Consider the following 6,000-nt stretch of genomic DNA (forward strand, 5'->3'; position numbering starts at 1 on the left):
GCCACCTCTTTAACCATTTTTGCAATAATTCAAATAATTTACCTCACAAAACATCTTGCAAACCTACAAACGTAATCTGGTCATCACAATTACTTTTCAAATAGTCCGTAAATTTACACCAGTCTTCTGTGAATCTCTGGTCCCGCAGGTTTCGAATTCTGCCGGTTAGTTTATCCAATTCTGCATACTCCATCAACTTCATCCTCCATTCTTCTTTTGTCGGTAATTCTTCTTGCTTCCATTTTTGTGCCAATAATATTCTTGCTGCCGTCATTGCATATAAAAACAACTTACAATCCTTTCTGTTTATATCATCTCCTACAATGCCGAGTAAAAATGCTTCTGGTTTCTTAATAATTGTATAAATGTATAAATGCCCAGAAATCTTTAAATGAAGGGCAGTAGATAAATCTAATAAATAAAATGATGATGATGATGATGATGGAGGAAGGCTTTGAAGGTGGTGATTTGGCCCAACTTGAGGCCTGTGGGCTGGCTGGTGCCCGAGCTGCTCTTGTCTTCAGCCCCCCATGGGGGGCAACTGGAGGGTGTCTCCCTGCAGCAATGTTTGCGTCAAGAGGCAGTTTGGGGGTGGCGAGGGGCACCTTTGCACGCGAGTGGGGAGGGAGGGAAGGTTTTTTGTGGCTTCTGGGGTCTTCCTCGGACCCACTCCTGTCTCCCCTCAGCAACAATCTGTTAGGGATAAAGATCCGGGTGCCAGGGGCTCGCAAACCGGCCGGCCTCTTCCTCCTGGCTTTGCCTGGTCTGCCCTTGACAGGCGGCTCCGTCCCTGATCTTCTCTGGCAGCCCCTTTTGGTCCGAGGCAGGGGCAAAACAGGCCTTTCCTGGCTTGTTCAGCGGGGCCCGAATGAGCCTGGCCCCAGCAGAAGGCTGGTGGCAGCAGTGAGGAAGCTGTATTGTGGGGAGGGTCCCAGCCCACTCACCCTGCTGGGCGCCCGGGGGCTCCAATCTGGAGGAGGGGCAGCTGGTTTTCCCGGTGCGGCTGGAAGGCAGCTTGGAGAACTTCACCTCCTCACACAGAACTAGCAGCGTGAATCACACGCAGACTTGAATGGGGATCGTTGTTTTGGGTCACGGAATCAGGGTTGCCTGGGCAGCGGGCTCTGTGGGGTTTGGCATGGGGTGTTCTCAGCCCCCTTTGTGAGAGAGGACCTCTGGCCGCCCCTTGACAGCTGGGTTCCACCTCTCTGGTGTCATCCCAGGCGTGATGACAGACCCTCTGGCGGGGAATTTGGGGCTGGGGGGGCTGCGGGTCGTGCCCAGCTCCTGGTGCGTTTCCTCTGCCTCTTCCCCTCCTGCTCTTGTGGGTGGGCACCCTGGGCACCCACGGAGGAGTTCTTGACCCATATCCAGAGCTGTTATTACACCGGGACAGGGAGGGGGCGGCGGGAGCCTGAGCAACCACCCAGAGGTCCGTTTTCTCTCTACTATGATCTTCCTTTCTCCCTTCCTCCTCACATTCCAGGGGGTTGTGGCGGCCTCCCAGCCCTCCCCCTCCCCAAATAAGGCTTCTTGCGGCGCCTTCATTGCATTTTCTGTCGGTGACTTTGCACGCTCACGATACGATACGATAGTCTTTATTGTCATTGTCCCATACAGAACAACGAAACTGAAAAATCTACATCAGACATTCAAAACCAACAAGCCTGCTACCCCAGCTATCCCAACCTGGTTAGCCCCCTAAAAACTCTGATACTCCATTTTTAAATACAATATACTCACATAAAGACTACCTTACACTGCGCTTAAAACCAAAATTGCATTTGCATTTGGATAGAAACTGTTTCTCAGGCGGCTAGTCCTGGTCTTTATAACCCTGGACCTTCTTCCAGAAGGCAGAAGCTGAAAGAGATCATTTCCGGGGTGCACACTATCCTGCAACTTTCTTATGGCACCCGGGAGCATAGATTTGATGGCGCTCAGGGCTGCTCAAGAGTGCTTCCTTCCAGGCGCACGGCTCTGAGCATGGCCCGGGTCCCCTGAGCTGCTATGGAGGCTTCTGCCGGGGGCTGGAGGGGGTGGGAAAGGGCCCCCTCCTCTCTCCGCTTCCCCGTGACCTTGGTGGCTCTGGCTCTTGGGCTGGCATCCGCTTGGCGCTGGCTGCGAGGGGGGCTGCTTTGGGAGCCCCCGTTCTGCTCTCCTCCGCTGTCGCAGGGCTGCCTTTATGCGCAGTTCCTTTGTCAGCACCTCGTTTTTCACTTCGGATTAATTTGATGGAGCTAAGCGATGAAAAAGTCCTCTGCGCTAATGATCAAAACAGTCCCCCGAGGTTGGCGCTGCCGCCTGATTGGAAGCGACAGGCCCAGCCAAGGCTTTGCCTCTGCCCCGCCGGCCGCCTGCTGGGATCGATCGGCTGGGGCTGCCGGCTCCCCCCCTTCCCCGCTCCCCAAAAGGACGCGAATTCGGCTCCCACGGGGGACGGTTGAGCGGGTCCAGGGGCCTCTGAAGGCCGTTTGTCTCCCGAGGGGCCGGTGCCCCCCCTGCTCCTCCGCTCTGCCTGCGAGGTGGGCTTTGTGAGTGCGGCCCTGGCATCCTGAGGCCGGGCAGCCGAGCGGCCTGCTCTCACCCTGCTGGCAAGGGCAGGCAGCACGGGATCAGCGCTTTCGGCCAGAGCGCACTTTTGGGGGGGGCTGAGGGCTCCCTGGACTGGCCGCTGGAACCAGTGTGTACTTGTGTGCAAGGGGGGGCTCCTTCTTGTTCCTTGCAGCCTCCAGACTTTAGCAGCTCCCCCCCCCTCCGAACCCCCATCTCTGTGTGTGCAGGTGTGTCTCTGGGCTTGCTGGCGCACCTGTACTCACCTTGCCTGCAAACACACACTATGTGCCTCCATTTAGATGGAAACTCGGGAGGGGGGTTCCTTTGTGGCAAATCTCACCTTTCTGCCGGTACCCCAGAGACCCGCCAGAACTGCCGTTGAGTCGCCATCCTTCCCTTGGGGGCCCTTCTGAGCCCATCTAGACCAGCCTCCTCTTTCCCACCCTGGCTTCAGAAGCCCGCAAGCAAGAAGGGAATGGCTGCTCTCCCGTGACTGGAGATCGGGGGTATTTTGCCCCTGAACCTGGAAGATCCACCTGGTCCTTGTGACTAAAACTCTCATCCCCCTTCAAAGCCAACCAGGTTGGTGGCCCTCACTGTCTCCTGTGGCAGTGAGTTCCACAGGTGAACATGGGCTTAATAAGAATAAGAAATTTATTTGTTTATTTATATGCCGCCCATCTAACTGGGGGGCTCCAGCCACTCTGGGTGGCTCCCACAAAACATTAAAAACTCCATAAAACATCAACTGTTGAACTGTAGAAAACTTCCCTTCAAATCTCTTCTAAATATGCTTGCTTTTATCCATCCTGAATCTTATCCTTTTGCCCCTTAGCCTCCTTTTCTCTGACCTGAAATGTACCAAATTCCTCCCCCTTTCTTCCTAGGGGAACCCCTTTGCCCCTCCACCTCCTTTCCTATCCCCACAATATCCTTTTCGGGGGGCAGCACCCCAAACGCGGCCGCACCATCGGTTTGCAGAGTGGAATTCCACAATCCTGTTCATCCCCATTCCTCAGAATTCCCACCATGGACCAAACTCCTTCCTTGATGGTTCCCAAATAAGCGCCCCCCCCCTTTCAGATGAGGAGCTTCCTCTGCCAGCGCCAGCCAGGCTCCCGAGGCAGATCTGAGGAAGGTGCCACGACCCCATTTTGCTGAGCTTGTGCCCAGATGCTTCTCCTGTGAGCAGGGGAGCCCCTTAGGAAATGCGCTTGGCTGGCATGTGGCAGATCCATCGCCCTCCCCCCCCAGGATGGAGCTGGGGGGAAGGGGCTCTGCCGTGGGGGGCGGAAGCCGGGCGGCTGGGGGCTCTGATGCCATGAATCTGCCTCCCTCAACTCTCTGAAGAGCATTTGCGTGTCTCCGCGCGGCTTAAATAAGGTGTCAAGCAGTCGGATAAACCTGCAAGCAGCACAATAAATAAGGGCATGCAGCTCGCCTGGAGCAACACTGATTGCTCATGCCGAGTTTGACGGTCGATAGGTGCGTCTCTCAAGCCTGAGTCCGTGGGAGAGAAACCAGAGCCAAGTCTCTTCCTTGACATGCGCAGAGGGGCCTGCGTGAGACGCTCTCTCCAGATTATTTCTTTTCTTTTTAAAATCATTTTTATTAAGATTTTCCAACAAATTTTAACATATTCAAAAATTCAAATTGCATTTTACAATTTCAATTAACCCCCCCGCGACTTCCCCCAACTTCCCTTTCCTATTTATTACATATTTGTTCTGCGTATAATTTTATATACCTTATATACTAAAATTAAACTTGCGTTCTTAATCTGTTCTTAACCTTTTCACCTCATATTTGTGTTTATATTTGTCCATTGTAAGCGTATTACTCAAATCTTGCAAATGAGTTCATTTCAATACATTGTTTCTGTATTATTTCCTTTCTTAATACAGTGGTACCTCTGGTTGCGAACGGGATCTGTTCCGGAGCCCCGTTCGCAACCTGAGCAGAACGCAACCCGCGTCTGCACGTGCGCGGGTCGCGATTTGCCACTTCTGCGCTTGCACGTGGCGTCATTTTGAGCGTCTGCGCATGCACGAGCGGCGAAACCTGGAAGTAACCCTTTCCAGTACTTACGGGTCGCTGTGGGACGCTACCTGAAAATGCTCAACCTGAAGCAAACGCAACACGAGGTATGACTGTCTATTAAAATGTCTCTAAGCGTCCCCCAGCCAGAGCCGCCTTCTGCTCCTCAGCAGCTTAGCAGGGACTATTTGCAAAGCGCAGCCCCTGCTTTGCTTCCCAAGGCCTCTTCAGCCTCCGCCTTGACTTTGCTCTCTTTCCCCTCCCCTTCGGTCCCCCCTCCCACTGCGCCCCCTTTCCTCTCCCCTCCCCATCTGCAAAGTTTTTGGTTAAACCTCTTAGCCCCCCCTCTCCTCCTCTGGACCTCTGGTCTCTATTGCCTCCCTCCCTCGCTTGCCTCTCTGCCTGACTGTATGCTCGCCAGGGCAGAGACCTATTTGTGGGTTTTGTTTCCCTGTGCATTTGGATGGCTTTGTAGAAATGGCATGGGGGTGTGTGTGTGTGGAAGGAAGAGGAGCACAGGGGTTTGTGTTTGTGTGTGTCTGCTGACTGAGGGGGGGCTCTGCCTCGCTGGGGTCTCTCTCAGCTCAGAGAACATTTCAGTGGGAAATGGCAACTGGGATCTTTTGCATGGGGGGGGGGCTCTGCCATGGAGCTACATGTCATGCGCCCAGAGGTTCCTTTTGCTATCATGCCATGGGAGGAGGCAGCGCTGGTGGTGGTTGCTGCTAGGGAAGGAAGATTCAGGGCAGATGTAAAAAGTCTCCCTCCCCCCCCCAAAAAAAACAACAACCCCGAGTCCTTTCTGTTGGGGATAATTCAGACTGAAATTCCCAGGTGACAAAAAGGTTATTTATGTCTGGCCACCAGTGCGGCCCGGGTTTTGTTAGCCCAAAAATAGAAAACAAGAGAGGTCCCAACCAAAGGAGAATGGCAACTTAAGTTGACAGAACATTCACAACTCATAGACTTAACATATAGAATAAGAGAACTGGAAGAACATACTTTTAGAGAAGATTGGAAAACGTTTATTGAATACCTGGGAAATAATTGCGGACAGCTGAAAACACTGGCAGCATTAAGAGAAATTCAACAGTGTAAATAAGCTTTGATGGATGCAGTAATGGAAGACTGAATCGTATAGTTTTTGTAAAATATGCAGGGATTTGTAATATGTAAAATGAAGCCTGGAAAGAGAAGGGAAGCCATTGATATTCTAAGGATGTAAAAATGAGTGTTTTAGATTGCAAAACAGAAAATTGAATAAAAATTATGTATTTAAAAAAGTCCTTCTTCAAGCAGTGCAGAGTTAGACAGTGGAACTCCCTCCCACTGGAGGCAGGGATGGCCACCCATTTGGATGGCTTTAAAAATGGATTGGACAAATTCAAGATGGAAAAGGGGGAAAGG

General features: G+C 52.4%; 1 protein-coding gene across 1 annotated transcript in view; it reads left to right on the forward strand.

Moving 5' to 3' along the window:
- The window catches only part of SND1 (staphylococcal nuclease and tudor domain containing 1), a 222,995-nt gene that overhangs the window by 84,400 nt on the left and 132,595 nt on the right, over window positions 1–6,000 (forward strand). The window lies entirely within an intron of this gene.

This window comes from Podarcis liolepis (assembly GCF_965112155.1).
Source record: "Podarcis liolepis genome assembly, chromosome: 10".
NCBI classification, from domain to species: Eukaryota; Metazoa; Chordata; class Lepidosauria; order Squamata; family Lacertidae; genus Podarcis; species Podarcis liolepis.